Source organism: Lynx rufus, unplaced genomic scaffold (genome assembly GCF_022079265.1).
Source record: "Lynx rufus isolate CCGP_SWC_20201006 ecotype Redwood Valley unplaced genomic scaffold, mLynRuf1.p SCAF_14, whole genome shotgun sequence".
Classification (NCBI taxonomy): domain Eukaryota; kingdom Metazoa; phylum Chordata; class Mammalia; order Carnivora; family Felidae; genus Lynx; species Lynx rufus.
In genome coordinates, this window is record NW_025814828.1 from 59,737,698 (window position 1) to 59,757,087 (window position 19,390).

General features: G+C 36.2%; 1 protein-coding gene across 2 annotated transcripts in view; it reads left to right on the forward strand.

The window, feature by feature from the left end:
- The window catches only part of DIAPH2 (diaphanous related formin 2), a 1,004,420-nt gene that overhangs the window by 309,914 nt on the left and 675,116 nt on the right, over positions 1–19,390 (forward strand). The window lies entirely within an intron of this gene.

Below are 19,390 nucleotides of genomic sequence, written 5' to 3' on the forward strand. Positions count from 1 at the left end.
AATCAAATCTAATTTCATACATATAGGGAATCTAATCAGAAGCAGAATTCCAAAGATAGTCAGGCAACAAGAGGCTTATTTGATATCCTGAGCTAAAGAGGGGTAGGTGTCTGGATGAAAAGGGGAGGAAGACCATTAACAAGAAAGTGAGAGGAGATATTTGAAAAACAAAGTTGCCCTGCTATGCAGATAAGTTTCTTAGGTAAAGAGGAATCTTTGTTAATAGCTCTCTTTCTCATACAGTTAGGCAGTTTAGGGGGATGATAAAGAGTTTTTTCAGAATCTACTGGGTTTTGATTGCTTGTAACTGAAAATAATCTTCATGCAAAAGTGGTCCATCTTTGGGCCACCTGCCCTTGGCCCCTACAATAACCTCAGAGGTGCTATGGTTGTGATACCTAGAACTTATGTAAGTATTGTGAAATTATCCCCTCAGAATTCTTTGGCCTCAGTGTATGAGAAAAGTCTAGGTTATATTTTTCATATTGTATTCCCCTATACCTGTTATCCCATGGTATAAACGACCTTTTAATTTAGGTATATGAATCACATTTAGCAAATTAATGTATACCCTCCAGTATCCTCCTGTACCTTGTTTTTATTTACCCCACAAAATTTTCACTGAAATATTTAGTCCTATTAAAGTTTGCATGAAGTATAGCAGTCATGAGACCCTTTTGGTTACTAATGATTATAGATGTGTCTCAGAGTCTCAAAGCTCTGAACACAGCTATTCTTCATTTCCTGAGAGTTTGTGAGTTTCACGGGTCTTCAGAAGACCTTGATACATCATTACCCTTCCTGTAAGTAATGCTGTATTCATATCCCCACCTTGATATCATCTCCATTTTCTTAACAGTCTTCAATGTCATATATGCTTTGATAGATTTACTCATTTCATCTGATGATTGTGATCATTTTGATTATATTAAATGTCATGCTTTAATATTCCTGCTTTGAAAAGCTATTTCAATAGATAGCATAAACATTAAAGGTAAGATGGTGAATTTATTGCTAATATGTCTAAGGTAGGAAACCAACTATCATTTGTGTAATTCATCCTCTTATTATAAATGTCATTGTCCACTAAGTCAGACTTAGTTTTTATCAGACTAAATTGTGGGATGCTATATACATAGTTAAATGACAGCACTTACAGGGGAAGCACATGTTTTTTCCTCAAAGGACATCCATAGCTTCTAGTTATTGTGATTTCTGTTGTGTATTTTGCCAATCCATAAAGATAGTTATACTCTGAAGAAGTTTCTATGCGGTACCTCAGTAAAGATAGTAATTAATATATATTAGCCTTTAACTTCTGTGGCATTTCTGTTTAGAATGTGTGAACTGACTATTATTTATCACAAAAGGAGAGGAAAAAACCTAAAATCTATTTTGCTCCTATTATCTGCCATAATGTACTGAGTAGGTTTTTTGATATGCGGAATAAAGGGCAATTGTATTAGGGAGAAGTAACCCATTTTAATGATTCCTTCCATAAGGAAAGAAATGCTAATCACTAATAATGAGTTCATGGAAGACACATTAATCACCCTCAGTTTGAAAAACTGGATTCCTTTAATATTAGTAATATTTGTTATTGTTGTTGAGTGAAGCCAAACTTATCATTGGCTTTGATGATAAAAATGAAATGTTGATTATCCTGCATTTCTCTGCTAAACTAGCCCTTTATGTTGGAATAAAAATTGGTGAATTTCACTTGCTTTATTTTTACTTGTATGCTTATTAGCAAGAGGTCATGATAAAAAGTTAAAGGCCCACTAACAAATAGGGCTGGGTTGGTTGCAGAAATAGAATTAAGAGAGAGGATCTGGAGCCAGACTCCTTAGGTTTAAAACTCACTTCTACCACTTTATAATTGGTATGACTTTGTGTAAGATACCTAATATCTCAATCTCTTCATCTGTAAAATGGAGATAAGTATAGTATCTACCCCTTAGGTTTATTGTGACACTCAAGTTAATATATGTAAAGTGTTTGAAATTGTGCCTACTACATGCTATATATGCCAGTTCTTGTGATCATTTTTGTCAGTATCAATAATGTCTGCTTATTATAGCAGCAGATATTTTTTAGTTCAGGGATTTTGTCAATTCTTTGTCATTTGTTTGCAGAGAACAGGGTCAATATCTTTGACACCATTACCACCTGTTCAGCTTCCCTGTAGAATCTGTGATCTGGCTAACACTTAGCATAGCAGTCTTATTTTGTAGAAAAAGAAACTGTGGGCCAGAAGTGTATCTAATTAAGGTTATAAAGTTAGGAATTACGAGTCTGATTTTGAATATAGATCTTCTGATGGCTTGTTTTAGTACTATTCATACTTTGTGGCTTAAATTTGGCTATGTGTTTTTTCTTCATTTTTGAATATTGAATTCCTTAATTCTAAGCACCATGTAGTAAATGTATGAAATGTTAGTATAAGTATCAGTTGGTTTGGTTTTCTCAGGAAAAAAGTGAACCCTGTATTATAATTTATAGAATTCTCTTTCTGTCGATGTCTGTTATAAAACTACATATGCCTAATGTAATAAAAGTTACCCTTGAGAATGGAGAAGACTAAGGTTAATGGCAAATAAAAAAAGAAGAAAAAGACTCAGGATTTGAAAAAGACTCAGGAATTGGCTTTAACTATTGTGAGTAGAAGACATAGGCTAAAGATAAATCAATGACAGGAATATAATATTTCCAAGTTGTATACTTTCAAAATAAAAGTAGAATGTAATATTTCCAAATTCTCACTTTTAAAGTAAATGTCTGATATGGAAGAGAAGATGCCTCCATCTTTAGTAAACAGATATTGCTGAAAGTTTCAAGATTCATTCAATCTTGCAGCTTTTAGCTGAATATTATTGATCCTTCTCTTTTAACTCTTAATTTAGAAGTTCAGGTTTTCATAAATATTAGTTTGTGTAAAACATTTAAATGTATGCCTATTGTATGAACTTTAGAAAATTATAATATTTGTTTTACATGAAAAGTGCCAATAGCACTATGGATTATCACAATAAAAATTAACATTTCCTCACATGTTTCTATTTCTATCTGTCATTGTTATCTACTAGTTCAATAATCCCCATCATTTTCAAAATCAGTGTTCAGTATATTTGAACTGTGCTGTTGCTTCAGCAGTGCCAGTCTGATTGTGTTCACTTGTGCATATGAGTTATGTCGGGGACAAATAATTTTCTTTGCCCTTCGATGTCCTTATAGCTGCATTAAAATAATTGACGTGAGACAGAGTAACAAGAAAAAAATCAAATTTAGTTTAATACATACAGGGATTCCATGCAGACATGAAATTCCAAAGATAGGCAACATGAGGCTTATATGATATCCTGAGTTAAGCAGAGGGATAGGTGTCTGGGATGCAAAGGGGAGGAAGACCATTGGCAAGAAGGTGAGAGTTGTTTGGAAAACAAAGTTTTCTCAGTTATGCATATAAGATTCTTAGGTAAAGAGGAATCTCTTAATAGCTTTCTTCTTGGTATGAGCTCTATTTTCCGATTAAATTTAGACAATTAAGGGGGAGCTTTTCCTGAATCTGCTCAGTTTTAATTGCTTTTAATTCAAAATCATCAAGTCAAAATGGCCCATCTTTGGTTGGTCTGCTCCTGTTCCTGTCACATACCATTTCCCCAAATGAAATACCTGATGTCTCTCACTCAACTAATCATAGCACTTACTTCCTTCACAATCTTGTTTACTACTTCTAATTATTCTTTTTTTTTTTAATTTTTTAACGTTTATTTATTTTTGAGACAGAGAGAGAGAGCATGAATGGTGGAAGGGCAGGGAAAGAGGGAGACACAGAATCGGAAGCAGGCTCCAGGCTCTGAGCCATCAGCCCAGAGCCTGACGCCGGGCTCAAACTCACGGACCGCGAGATCGTGACCCAGGTGAAGTCGAGATCGTGACCCAGGTGAAGTCGGATGCTTAACCGACTGAGCCACCCAGGCGCCCCTCTAATTATTCTTGATACTAGCTTTGAGAATACTGAGGAGAGCTAACTATGCCTGAGTGGAGCCTTTCATTTTCTTAATATGCATTTTATCAAGGTGTGTCTTTTGTTTTCTAAATGCTCTTCAGTTACTTTCAAATGCTATCTTTAGTATCCTCAACTGTTTCTATCTTCCTGAGGGTAGGAAACATGTCATCTATTTTGTTTTGTTCCCTTCACAAAACCATTGGGTGTTTAGTTCAAGTTGTTTTCTGACTAACTTCCTCAGTTGAGAAATGTTCAGGGCATACATATTTCTTTTAAATTAGCTTACAGGGGCGCCTGGGTGGCGCAGTCGGTTAAGCGTCCGACTTCAGCCAGGTCACGATCTCGCGGTCCGGGAGTTCGAGCCCTGCGTCGGGCTCTGGGCTGATGGCTCAGAGCCTGGAGCCTGTTTCCGATTCTGTGTCTCCCTCTCTCTCTGCCCCTCCCCCGTTCATGCTCTGTCTCTCTCTGTCCCAAAAATAAATAAACGTTGAAAAAAATTTTTTTTTAAAAATAAATTAGCTTACATAATACAAAACTAGACAAATGCAAGAATTGGGGAGATTTATGATCCCTTAAAACTCCAAACCAATATTCTCTGTTAGCATGGAGTATATCAATGCTGAACTCTTTACCTTTGCTTAGCCTTTATTTATTTATTTATTTATTTATTTATTTATTTATGTTAGTTAATAGTATATTAACTGGAACTTTATTTTTTTAACATACTGAAAGATTTTATTGAAATATACTCTTTCTACACTGCATTATTTCACAAAGTATATGATACTTTTAAAAAATTCATTTATTTAAATTCAAGTCAATTAACATAAAGTGTAGTATTAGTTTCAGGAGTAGAACCCAGTGATTCATTACGTATATACAATACCCAGTGCTCGTCCCAACAAGTGCCCTCCTTAATGCCCATCACCCATTTAGCCCATTCCCCCACCCACCTCCCCTCCAGCAACCCTCAGTTTGTCCACTGTATTTCAGAGTCTCTTATGGTTTGCCTCCCTCTCTGTTTTTATCTTATTTTTCCTTCCCTCCCTGTATGTTCTCATCTATTTTATTTCTTAAATTCCACATATGAGTGAAATCATATGGTATTTGTCTTTCTCTGATTGTGACTTAATTTTGCTTAGCATAATACTTTCGTTCCATCCATGTTGTTGTAAATGGCAGGATGTTGTTATTTTTGATCTCCAAACAATATTTCATTTCTTCCTTATCCACGCATTAGTCAATGGACATTTGGGCTCTTTCCATAATTTGTCTATTGTTCATAGTGTTGCTCTAAACATTAGGGTGCATGTGCCCCTTTGAATCAGCATTTTTATATCTTTGGATAAATAGTAGTTAAATTTCTGGGTCGTAGGGTAGTTCTGTTTTGAATTTTTTGAGGAACCTCCATATTGTTTTCCAGAGTGGTTGCACCAGTTTGCATTCCCACCAGCAGTGCAAACATTTTCTCCTTTCTCCTCATCCTCGTCAACATCTGTTGTTTCCTGAGTTGTTAATTTTAGCCATGCTGACAGGTGTGAGGTGGTATCTCATTGTGGTCTTGATTTGTATTTCCCCAATGATGAGCGACACTGAGCATCTTTTCATGTATCTGTTAGTCATTTGGATGTCTTCTTTGGAAAAGTGTCTATTCATGTCCTGCCCATTTCTTCCCTGGGTTATTGGCTTTTTGCGTGTTGCATTTGATAACTTCTTTATAGATTTTGGATACTAACCATTTATCTGATATGTCATTGGCAAATATCTCCCATTCCATAGGTTGCATTTTAGTTTTGTTGAGTGTTTTCTTCATAGCCCTTGTTTTCATTACTGAAAATGGGAGCAGGTCCTCAAAATTTTAGGCAATGAAAATTGTCCCTATAGCCTTGATTTTGTTCTATTTTTTTCCTACTGTACTTGGCAAAATTAGTCCTATTTGGCTATGTGTTTAAGTAACTCTGCATTTGAAAGGATGCTGATGTTCTAAATTAGGTATAATATTTTATTCAGGTTTAGTTTTGTTTTCTTGAAATCAGAATGAGCATCCCAAGATCAGAGAGAGAAATACTTTATAGATATAATTAACTTTTCTTTAACAAGAAAGACTGGTTAACAAATACTGCATTGATAATTCAAGGCATTAATCCGTGAATGTGTATTAGTCTCACTGGTTGAAAGTCTGTTGTCACTCAGTAGGTCAAATGTAATCCATGTATCTATAGCCTTAAGTTCTCATTTTCACATTGGCTTAATTGTGTATTTAAGCATTACATGTTTTTATATATCTAAGCTTGAGTGAATTATTAAAAGTTTTGTCCATTATTTTTACTTTCCAATGAAAAGAAGTGATAAGTTGTAATGAATCCATGTACATTTGCATTAGTGTCATGCAGCCAGCCCCTGTGCAGACTGTAGCAAGGACAATCAAAATATCTGTGTGCAAAGCTGCAGTTTCATTCATAGTTGCTGAAAATCCTAATGTGAATAAAGCCAGCAGGTAAAATTGACATTTTCCTAAAACATGACTATATTGATTTAGTAGAAGATTTTAATTGCTGAATGTTTATTTCAAGATCAAAATGTCCTCCCTTTTACTGTTTTAACTCACTGTGTCAGACTGATCACTTTTCAATGTATAACTATGAGATGGGACAAAAAATAATGTTTTAAAGTTTTCTTAACATTTCAAATTTTCATTTTATTTGCACCCACATCACCAAGAAATGGAAGAAGGAAATAGAGAATTATTTTCTCAAAGAAAAATAATATAGGGCATTGTCTTCATTGGTATAAATTTAGTACTTATGAAAATTTTCAGGCTGAAGAGTCTTAGATAGAAGCTAGAAAACTTTGCAGTCCAAATTTAAGATGACCTATATATATTTCCCATTTTAGTTTTTAAATACAAACCATACACATTTCCCATCTTTATCTTTTTTTCTGCATTTTCCTTTCCCTTTGTTTCCCATTTCCAGTCTACTTTCTATACTGTAAATCTTTTACTCAAGGGGGAAATGATCTAAATCTCTGTTTTTAAAATCTACTCCCATGGAATATTATTTATGATTATACTGAATTTTTAAATGGTTATGCTTTCTAAGCAATTCAAGACAGAAAGAAAAAATATTATTTGCTCTAAATCCAAATATCTGTCCATATATGTACTTTCCTGTTAAACCTTCAAACACATGAAGGTGTCAATTCCTCTCAAAATTCCCTTCTGTATATTAGTCATAACAATTCATAAAAGGTGACCTGAAGCCTGCTTGCTTGATAATATTTCAAAGTCCAATTAACAAATGCATTATGTAATTTTGCTTTATTTTTTCAACAGCAATACATTCAGATAAATAGTTCTTGAGTATCTGCCCTATGTTATGCTCTGCTTGGGCTGAACCTAAAACAATGAATAAAGTAGGATTCTTGACATACAAAAGTTTACAGCCTAGTTAGAGAGACAGGCATGTAGATGAATGAATAAATTATACTGTAGTTTGGTAAGTACTACAGCCAACGTGTGAAAAAAGTGCTCTGAGCATTATAACTTTTTCTGAGACAGTTATCGACACCTCATCATTGGAAGTAACAATTTTGTTTCCGAAGAATGATAAGGGATTTTCCAGATAGAGAAGATAGTAAAGGGTATTTCAGGCAAAAGGATTTATGCAAGCATGTTAAGGCATTTTTAGATGATGATGGTTACAAAATCGAATATGGTGGTTCCTGCCCAGGGGAATGATTCTTGCAGCATGGGGGATAGACATTAAAATATGTGTAGTAGTAGTTGTAGTACTAGCAGCAGCAGTAGTCATGTTCATCCTAGTAGTAGTGTGGATTAATTTGCAACAGGAACATGGGAGAGATATTCTCAACTGTGCCTCATCTTGGAAATCTTTATAGGGCAGACAGCTATAGGGCTAAAAGAAGTAGTTCCTGAGGTGAATGACCTCTATGATAAGAAGAATAATAGCCACTAATATTTATTGAGGGAATACTCCGTGCTAGATACTATGCTACATGCGTCACATGCATTTTCTCATTTAATCCTCCCAATACTCTGAAGTAGATGATATTATTGAACCCTAATTTTAAAAAATCTTTGAAGCTCCAGGTGGTTCAATAACTCCCCTAAGCCCTCATGGAAATGCTGGAACTGAGGCTTGAGGCCAATCTGACTCTGAGTCCTTTGTTCACATATAAATTTCATGTAGTGAGCCATCTCATATATTACAGTGGAAATGAAAAATATAAATATTAGATATAATACAGTGTCTCCTTCTGAGGATTTTATGCTCTAGAACTTGTGCAAGACAACTCTAATAAATAATTGTAGAGTAAAATGATGATATATGCTATGCTGGAGATATTTTTAACGTTCTGGAGGCAGCTTAAATTGTGAGGAAACCACATAATTTAGTGCAAAAGATATGAGTTTACACCCTGTGTAACTTTCAACTAATTAGCAGTCTTCTTTGATGCTCAGAACCATGTCAATTGAGTTTAATAATAACTGCCTTCTAGGACTGTTATGAATAGTAAATAAGATTAACAAGATGGGCTATAGAAAGCACTGAGCGACTGTGGAATCTAATATCTTCAAATAATAGCAAATAAAAGTTCTTTGAGAAGACCTCATATTGTTGGAAAGAACATGAAGTTAGACAAAACTTACCATATGTGTGACCTTGGAAACCTGGAATCTTAGTTGCATCAGCTATAAAACAGGGATAATGCCACCATCTTCGAGGGTGGCTGTGCATTTCCTTACACACATTCCTTGGGTGTTCAGCAAGAGCATAAGAGAATAGACCTTGTCCTTGAAGAAGGAGTAAGAGTTCTCTGCTGAAAAGTAGTTTGAAAAACAGGATAATGCTTTAAGAAGATGCCTTAGGAAACCACCTGAAATTTGTTAACAATTGCTGAGTGCTGAAAATTGCCTTGGTCTTTTATATAGGCACCTTTACAAAGAAAGGTGATCATGGAGTAAACAGAAAACTGAAGGGACTGGAGAAATGCTCTCCCTTTTTATTCAGGCGCTTTTGAAGAGAAAATAGTCGTGGAGAAAAGGGGTGGACAGCTGTTCTGTTCTTCCCTGTCAGTGTTTAGTTGGAGAGGAATTCACAGGGAGAGTACCAGGGGAGGCTCATGGTCCCAGTCTGCTGTCATGTAATAGTTCCTGTGTCTGCTTTTTATAGATATTTTGTCTTCTCCCTTGTTGTCAGCTGTCACTTTGTACTCTTGTCAGTGCACCTACTGTGTCTTAGTAATTAGGGACTAAGTGCTGGCATTAAAGAAATTACAGGCTGAAGCAACTTTGTTTAAAAGTGTCCAAATTAGCCTGCATTTATGAAGCTTCTAGCATCAGCAGGCAAATAGCAGCAATGGCAAGGGAAAGTCTTGGCAGTGTTTAGAGGGGTGGCAAGATTATGTGTGGCTTCCGGTCAAGTTGAGAGATGGAATATACAAAGGAAAAGAATAGGAAATGTTGTTAACATAAACTTTGGACTCCGATTCTGCTCTGTGCACTTGGACAAATAATTTAACCTTGATGTTCACAGTTCTTAGGGATAAAATTGTTTATTAATACCGACTTTGCACTACTGTGATGAAAATTTGCCTAGCACAGTTCTTTTGCTAGAGTAAACATTCAATAAATGTCAAATTATTTATAGTCCCACAGCCAAGTAAATATGTGTGGTCGACTCTTTAAAATACCCAAGGTCTTGATATTTTAAGTTGTTTACTTTTAAAGGCACAGAGGTGAGGAGTTTCCCAAAATTATATTGGATGAAATTATATAATTTAGTCAGTTTGACTGAATTAAGAAATATACATTTTGAGAACTAGTTAGAAATGCATTTAAGGGAGGTGGCCAATGGAAATGAGGATGGGAGAACTGCTCACATTGTTCCTTGAAAACAAATTCTAGAGGGAAGGCTGTATTTGGCCAGCATTAGGGAACCTGGGTGGATCTTGTAGGTTGATGTCTGAGAAAAGCTGATCTGGCACCTAGACATGGACACTGGGGAGGGAGAAGCTTTGGACAGGGACATGAGCTATGTGACTGTTTTAGCAGCCAAGGGGGAAGGTAATGAAACCTTAAAAAACATGGGAATAACAGTGGACATAGAAAGGATGAAGCATATCTTGAAGGATCTGTGAGTGTTGACTGTGGAGTCAAAGGGTCAACTGGATGATAAGCCTTAGGAAATAGAGAATGACTCTGATGATGGAGAAACAGGAAAGGGCCTTTTTGTGATAGCATACTGTTTCCATTTTTACTGTGTTTATTTTTAGTTTGCAGCCTTGTATATAATTAAAGGTGAGTTTCAGGCAACTAAAAAATACAGATTTGGAAAGGTGAGCTTTCTAAAATTGTCCCTTAGAGGAAGCAGCCATGGTTAATGGGAAAGGAAGGAAAAGAGGTAGAAAAGTGAGAATAATAATAGTGATTAAGGTTAGATAAATGAAAGAAAATAGAAAATAATTTTGAGGAAATTTGTGGGCAAAACTAGCAGTGTCAGTCATGTTGTATGTTCTGAACAACCTGGTTGTGGGATTTGAGGTTGGAGTGAGATTTGTTTCTTGGCTTTGCTTCTTAGAGTATTTTTATTTTCTTTTTAAAAATTCTTCTATTTTTGTTTCAGGTTTCCAGAGTTTTTACTTTTATTGGGAACTTTTCTTTGCCTCTATTATGCCTCACACTTATTTCCTATTCTCCTTCATGAAACCTCCTATTTTTATCTTTTTTTTAAAAAAAATTAACATTTATTTATTGTTGAGAGACAGAGAGACACAGAGCATGAGCAGGGGAGGGGCTGAGAGATGGAGAGACACAGAATCTGAAGCAAGCTTCAGGCTCTGAGCTGTCAGCACAGCACCCAACATGGGGCTCAAACTCACAAACCACGAGATTATGACCTGAGCTGAAGTTGGATGCTCAACCAACTGAGCCACTCAGGTGCCCCTCCTATTTTTATCTTTTTAAAAATCTTGGTATAAACCCTGAGTATCCACCCTTTCAACAACTTGAACCAGATGAATTCTACAGCTTTTCACTGAGAAGTAGTTACTGACATTGGTCAGTTAAAAACTACTTGTTTTTTTTTTATATGAGATACCATCAGCTTGTTCACAGTGGTAGGAGATTCTGCATCTCCAGTGTAGCACATAAAGGGAATCATCCCTGGAGTCAGAACACTTGGTTGGAACCCAGCACTGCCCCTTGCTAGGTAAGTGACCTTCAAAAGGTTATGTAACCTCTTATATTTCACTTTACTAATCTGTAAAATAAGAGGGATGATAATATTAACCTTATAGGGTTTTCATGAGGGTTAAAAGGATTAAAATGTTTAGAATAGTGTGTAGTCCATAGTAAGCATTGAGTTTTGGGTACCATTATTTACTTGTTGTTGTTATTTTGATTTACTATATAAACTTGAAGCATGGGTATGAATTAAGGATATATTCTACTTTTATATTTGAATTGATTTGATTTTTTTGTATATTGGAGAAATTCATCCTCGAAGTAATTGATTATGTTTTAAAAATAAGATGTTTAATTCATTCTCTTTAATGATAGGATAGTGATCAATCACATTAAAAACATATTTCAAGAAGAATGGGGATAAGGAGAAATTTTAATTATTTAAAATTAATATAAATAAGATGAAAGTGTTGTCAAAAACCAACCCCTGTGTTCCAGAGCCAACATATAACACAAAGAAAGAGTTTGTGATAAAGTTTTTGTGATAGAGTTTGGGATAAAGAGGAACAATAATTTTATTGCTTTGCCAGGCAAAGGAGGTTGCAGTAGGCTAATGCTTCCAAGGCTGCAAGGCTGCTCAGGGTAAAAGGCTGAGGGCTTTTACAAGAAAATATGGGATCTTGGCAATTTTGATAGGAGTCTGATACATGCTGCCAGTTGCATTCCTCATGTCTTCAAGGTGGTCTCATGACTACTGCTGGCATGCCCATCTGAGTCTTGTTGCTAAGTATACATTGAGGTCAACAAGATGGCAAATATCAATACCAAATTCCTGGAGCAAAGGATTCTACAGAAAAGTGAAGAGGGAGAGGCTTCAAGAATGAGGAAGAGAGCCTTGCTGAAGCATTAGTGTGTTCCTCTTAATTTCCAGCCACGTTTACATCTCTGTAGAGGTTTCAAAAGTTACACAAAAGAAATTACACTATATAAGGTGTCTTCAAGTCATCAAAATTTACCATATTTAGTTTAAAATATTGTCTAATACCAATTTTATATGTGAACCAGTAAGCATTTGTAAGGAACGTTATTTTTAAAATGGCACTTTGATGATAATGCCATTTTTTAAAATTGTGTAAATGTGCTGCCCTCCATAAATATTCTGGTGTTTCATTTTAGACAAGGCTTCATTTTTATTTTAATGAATGTACAATAAAAAGTGACTGAATTCAATAATTTCCATATTCTCTTTCCTATCCACATTCACTCTTTGATCTTTAAGTGACCTGGCTTCTGGAAATCTTTAAACATCTCATAGTAACAAATGGCATGCGATATGCTGACTTTATGTCAACTTTATTTTTTTCTTTATATTTAATTTTTTAAATCTGTGATTTATGACTCATAAGCACATATGTGTCTATATACATGTTAACATGGCATTTTTTATAATGTGTGGCTTTGTAACACATCTTCCTCCATTAAAGCAAATACGGCCTTAAAATCTCCTTTTGAAAAAGCCTCTTTATTTAGTAGTTGCAGCAGATGATCTGTGTAAGAGAAAATTAATAGCTGTACCTGGAGTGGTCTTAACTTTAGATTTATACACTGAAAGTATATATTGACAAATTCCTGTATGCTTTTTGTAGATATGAGCAAATTATATTTAAATAGTTATGTGGCTAGGTAAGTCTTAAAAATTTATTCAGACCTTTTTGTTAGAACTAAGTAAAATAATTATGTCAGGATCTATTATTAATGTCTTATATTAGGAATATATTATCATACTCAGACTGGAATCCTGGTAAAATGGTATGTCTTTAAACAAACATAAGCTTTCAGTATTTTTGAGAGAGAGAAAGAGAGAAGGAGAGAGCAAACTGGTGAGGGGCAGAAAGGGAGGCAGACACAGAACTCGAACCAGGCTCCAGGCTTTGCACTGTCAGCACAGAGTCCGATGTGGGACTCGATCCCACAACTGCGAGATCATGACCTAAGCCAAAGTCAGACACTTAACTGACTGAGCCACTCAAGCACCCCCAGTAAAAACTTTTTCTGTATCAAAGGGATTTTTGTTTGGTAACTTCACTTCTTTTTTTTTTTTTTTAAACTAACGTTCATCACCTTAATATATATTGGTCCATCATGTTAGGAAATGTTAATGAATTTTCTAAATTTTTGTATGTTTATTTTTGTTTTCTAATGAGAATTCTGGACTCTTTGAAAACAACTTTTAAAAAGGTTGCTTCCTGTTTTTAATTTCAAGTTTTTATTTAAATTCTAGTTATTTAACATACATGGTAAAACTTGTTTCAGATATACAATTTAGTGATTCATCACTTACATATAACACCTAGTGCTCATCACCAGTGCCCTCCTTAACACCTATCACCCGTTTAGTGAATCCCCCACCCACCTCCCCTCCATGAATCCTCAGTTTGTTTGCTATAGTTAAGAACCTCTTATGGGTGGCTTTCTTTTTTCTTTCTTTCCCTCTTTCTTTTTTCCCCCTTCCCCTATTTTCTTCTGTTTTCTTTCTTAAATTTCACACATGAGTGAAATCATATGGTATTTGTCTTTCCTGTCAGGCTTATTTCACTTAGCATAATACACTCTAGCTCCATCCACATCATTGCAAATGGCAAGATTTTTATCTTTATCTTTTTGATGGCTGAGTAATATTCCCTTGTACATATATACCACATCTTCTTTATTGATCAGTTGATGGACATTTGGACTCTTTCCATACCTTGGCTATTGTTTATAGTGCTGCTGTAAACATTGGGGTGTATGCCCCCCTTCAAATAAGTAGTTTTGTATCCTTTGTGTAAATACCTAGTAGTGCAATTGCTGGGTCATATTTTTACTTTTTGAGGAACCTCCATACTGTTTAGTAGAGCGGCTGAACTAGTTTGCATTCCCACCAGCAGTGCAAGAGAGTTCCCCTTTGCATCCTCGCCAGCATCTGTTGTTTTCTCAGTTGTCAATTTTAGCCATTCAGAGGTGTGAGGTGATATCTCATTGTGGTTTAGATTTTCATTTCCCTGATGATGAGTGATGTTGAACATTTTTTCTTGTGTCTGTTAGCCATCTATAGGACTTCTTTGGAAAAATGTCAGTTCATGTTTTCTGCCCATTTCTTAACTAGAATATTTATTTTTTGGATAGTCTTTTTGCTTCAGGGAAGATTGCTTCGACATGTAGTTGTGGGTCCATTTCTGTTTTTTTTTTCCATTTTGTGCCAGTAATCTGTGTGTCTGTTTTTATGCCATTATGGTACTATTTTCATGACTACAGCTTTGTAATATAGCTTGAAGTGCAGAACGTGATGCCTCGATTTTCTTTTTCAGAACTGTTTTGTCTTTGGGGTTTTGTGGTCCCATACAAACTTTAAGATTGCTTGTTCTAGCTCTGTAAAAAATGCCATTGGTATTTTTATTTATTCTATTTTATTTTAGTTTTTTTCAATATATGAAGTTTATTGTCAAGTTGGTTACCATACAACGCCCAGTGCTCATCCCAAAAGGTGCCCTCCTCAATACCCATCACCCACCCTCCCCTCACTCTCACCCCCCATCAACCCTCAGTTTGTTCTCAGTTTTTAAGAGTCTCTTATGCTTTGGCTCGCTTCCACTCTAACCACTTTTTTTTCCTTCCCCTCTCCATGGGTTTCTGTTAAGTTTCTCAGGATCCACATAAGAGTATAAACATATGCTATCTGTCTTTCTCTGTATGGCTTATTTCACTTAGCATCACACTCTCCAGTTCCATCCACGTTGCTACAAAAGGCCATATTTCATTTTTTCTCATTGCCACATAGTATTCCATTGTGTATATATACCACAATTTCTTTATCCATTCATCAGTTGATGGACATTTAGACTCTTTCCATAATTTGGCTATTGTTGAGAGTGCTGCTATAAACATTGGGGTACAAGTGCCCTTATGCATCAGTACTCCTGTAACCCTTGGATAAATTCCTAGCAGTGCTATTGCTGGGTCATAGGGTAGGTCTATTTTTAATTTTCTGAGGAACCTCCACACTGCTTTCCAGAGCAGCTGCACCAATTTGCATTCCCATCAACAGTGCAAGAGGGTTCCCGTTTCTCCACATCCTGTCCAGCATCTATAGTCTCCTGATTTGTTCATTTTGGCCACTCTGACTGGCGTGAGGTGATATCTGAGTGTGGTTTTTGATTTGTATTTCCCTGATGAGGAGCGACGTTGAGCATCTTTTCATGTGCCTGTTGGCCATCTGGATGTCTTCCTTAGAGAATTGTCTATTCATGTTTTCTTCCCATTTCTTCACTGGATTATTTGTTTCTCGGTGTGCAGTTGGGTGAGCTCCTTATGGATTTTGGATACTAGCCCTTTGTCCAATATGTCATTTGCAAATATCTTTTCCCATTCCATTGGTTGCCTTTTAGTTTTGTTGATTGTTTCCTTTGATGTGCAGAAGTTTTTGTTTTGTTTTGTTTTGTTTTGTTTTGTTTTATCTTCATGAGGTCCCAATAGTTCATTTTTGCTTTTAATTCCCTTGCCTTTGGGGATGTGCCAAGTAAGAAATTGGCACAATTCCTCAGCTACAGCTGAGGTCAGAGAGGTCTTTTCCTGCTTTCTCCTCTAGGGTGTGGATGGTTTGCTGTCTCACATTCAGGTCCTTTATCCATTTTGAGTTTATTTTTGTGAATGGTGTGAGAAAGTGGTCTCGTTTCAACCTTCTGCATTTTGCTGTCTAGTTCTCCCAGCACCATTTGTTAAAGAGACTGTCTTTTTTCCATTGGATGTTCTTTCCTGCTTTGTCAAAGATTAGTTGGCCATACATTTGTGGGTGTAGTTCTGGGGTTTCTATTCTATTCCATTGGTCTATGTATCTGTTTTTGTGCCAATACCATGCTGTCTTGATGATTACAGCTTTGGAGTAGAGGGTGAAGTCTGGGATTGTGATGCCTCCTGCTTTGGTATTCTTCTTCAAAATTATTTTGGCTATTCGAGGCCTTTTGTGGTTCCATATGAATTTTAGGATTGCTTGTTCTAGCTTCGAGAAGAATGCTGGTGCAATTTTGATTGGGATTGCATTGAATGTGTAGATAGCTTTGGGTAGTATTGACATTTTGATAATATTTATTCTTCCAACCCATGAGCACGGAATGTTTTTCCATTTCTTTATGTCTTCTTCAATTTCCTTCATAAGCTTTCTATAGTTTTCAGCATACAGATCTTTTACATCTTTGGTTAGATTTATCCCTAGATATTTTATGCTTCTGGGTGCAATTGTGAATGGGATCAGTTTTTTATTTGTCTTTCTGTTGCTTCATTTTTACTGTATAAGAATGCAACTGATTTCTGTACATTGATTTTGTATCCTGCAACTTTGCTGAATTCATGTATCAGTTCTAGCAGACTTTTGGTGGAGTCTATCGGATTTTCCATGTATAATATCATGTCATCTGCAAAAAGTGAAAGCTTAACTTCATCTTTGCCAATTTGGATGCCTTTGATTTCCTTTTGTTGTCTGATTGCTGATGCTAGAACTTCCAACACTATGTTAAACAACAGCAGTGAGAGTGGACATCCCTGTCGTGTTCCTGATCCCAGGGAGAAAGCTCTCAGTATTTCCCCTTTGAGGATGATATTAGCTGTGGGCTTTTCATAAGTGGTTTTGATGATGTTTCAGTATGTTCCTTCCATCCGGCCTTTCTCAAGAGTTTTTATTAAGAAAGGATGTTGAATTTTGTCAAATGACTTTTCTGCATCGATTGACAGGATCATATGATTCTTATCTTTTCTTTTATTAATGTGATGTATCACGTTGATTGACTTGCAAATGTTGAACCAGCCCTGCATCCCAGGAATGAATCCCACTTGGTCATGGTGAATCATTCTTTTTATATGCTGTTGAATACGATTTGCTAGTATCTTATTGAGAATTTTTGCATCCATATTCATCAGGGATATTGGCCTGTAGTTCTCTTTTTTTACTGGTCTCTGTCTGGTTTAGGAATGAAAGCAATACTGGCTTCATAGAATGAGTCTGGAAGTTTTCCTTCCCTTTCTATTTTTTGGAATAGCTTGAGAAGGATAGGTATTATCTCTGCTTAAACATCAGGTAGAACTCCCCTGGGAAGCCATCTGGTCCTGGACGCTTATTTGTTGGGAGATTTTTGATAACTGATTCAATTTCCTCACTGGTTATGGGTCTGTTCAAGCTTTCTATTTCCTCCTGATTGAATATTGGAAGCGTGTGGGTGTTTAGGAATTTGTCCATTTCTTCCAGGTTGTCCAGTTTGTTGGCGTATAATTTTTCCTAGTATTCCCTGATAATTGCTTGTATCTCTGAGGGATTGGTTGTCATAATTGCATTTTCATTCATGATTTTATCTATTTGGGTCATCTCCCTTTTCTTTTTGAGAAGCCTGGCTAGAGGTTTATCAATCTTGTTTATTTTTTCATAAAAACCAACTCTTGGTTTCATTGATCTGCTCTACAGTTTTTTGAGATTCTATATTGTTTATTTCTGCTCTGATCTTTATTTTTTCTCTTCTTCTGCTGGGTTTAGGCTGCCTTTGCTGTTCTGCTTCTATTTCTTTTAGGTGTGCTGTTAGATTTTGTATTGGGGATTTGTCTTGTTCCTTGAGATAGGCCTGGATTGCAATGTATTTTCCTCTCAGGACTGCCTTCGCTGCATCCCAAAGCATTTGGATTGTTGTATTTTCATTTTCGATTTTTTCCATATATAGTTTTTTTAAATTTCTTCTCTAATTGCCTGGTTGACCCACTCATTCGTTAGTAAGGTATTCTTTAACCTCCATTCTTTTGGAGGTTTTCCAGACTTTTTCCTGTGGTTGATTTCAAGCTTCATAGCATTGTGGTCTGAAAGTATGCATGGTATAATTTCAATTCTTGTAAACTTATGAAGGGCTGTTTTGTGACCCAGAATGTGATCTATCTTGAAGAATGTTCCATGTGCACTTGAGACAAAAGTATATTCTGTTGCTTTGGGATGCAGAGTAGTAAATATATCTGTCAAGTCCATCTGATCCAGTGTATCATTCAGGGCCCTTGTTTCTTTATTGACCGTGTGTCTAGATGATCTATCCATTTCTGTAAGTGGAGTGTTAAAGTCCCCTGCAATTACCACATTCTTATCACTAAGGTTGCTTATGTTTGTGATTAATTGTTTTATATATTTGCGGGCTCCCGTATTCGGCGCATAGACATTTATAATTGTTTGCTCTTCCTGATGGATAGACCCTGTAATTATTATATAATGCCATTTTTCATCTCTTGTTCCAGCCTTTAATTTAAGGTCCAGTTTGTCTGATATAAGTATGGCTACTCCAGCTTTTTTTTGACTTCCAGGAGCATGATAAATAGTTCTCCATCCCCTCACTTTCAATCTGAAGGTGTCCTCAGGTCTAAAATGAGTCTCTTGTAGACAGCAAATAGATGGGTCTTGTTTTTTTATCCATTCTGATACCCTGTGTCTTTTGGTTGGCACATTTAGTCCATTTATGTTCAGTGTTATTATAGAAAGATATGGGTTTAGAGTCATTGTGATGTCTGTAGGTTTCATGCTTGTAGCAATGTCTCTGGTACTTTGTCTCACAGGATCCCCCTTAGGATCTCTTGTAGGGCTGGTTTAGTGGTGACGGATCCTTCAGTTTTTGTTTGTTTGGGAAGACCTTTATCTCTCCTTCTCTTCTAAATGACAGACTTGCTGCATGAAGGATTCTCAGCTGCATATTTTGCTTTTTTTAATGTTTATTTATTTTTGAGATAGAGAGAGACAGAGCAAGAACGGGGGAGGGGCAGAGAGAGAGGGAGACACAGAATCGGAAACAGGCTCCAGGCTCTGAGCCATCAGCCCAGAGCCCGACGCGGGGCTCGAACTCACGGACCGTGAGATTGTGACCTGAGTTGAAGTCGGACGCCCAACCGACTGAGCCACCCAGGCGCCCCTCAGCTGCATATTTTTTCTGTTCATCACATTGAAGATTTCCTGCCATTCCTTTCTAGCCTGCCAAGTTTCAGTAGAGAGATCCGTTACGAGTCTTATCTGTATCCCTTTATATGTTAGAGCACGTTTATCCCTATCTGCTTTCAGAATTGTCTCTTTATCCTTGTATTTTGCCAATTTCACTGATATGTCATGCAGAAGATTGATTCAAGTTACA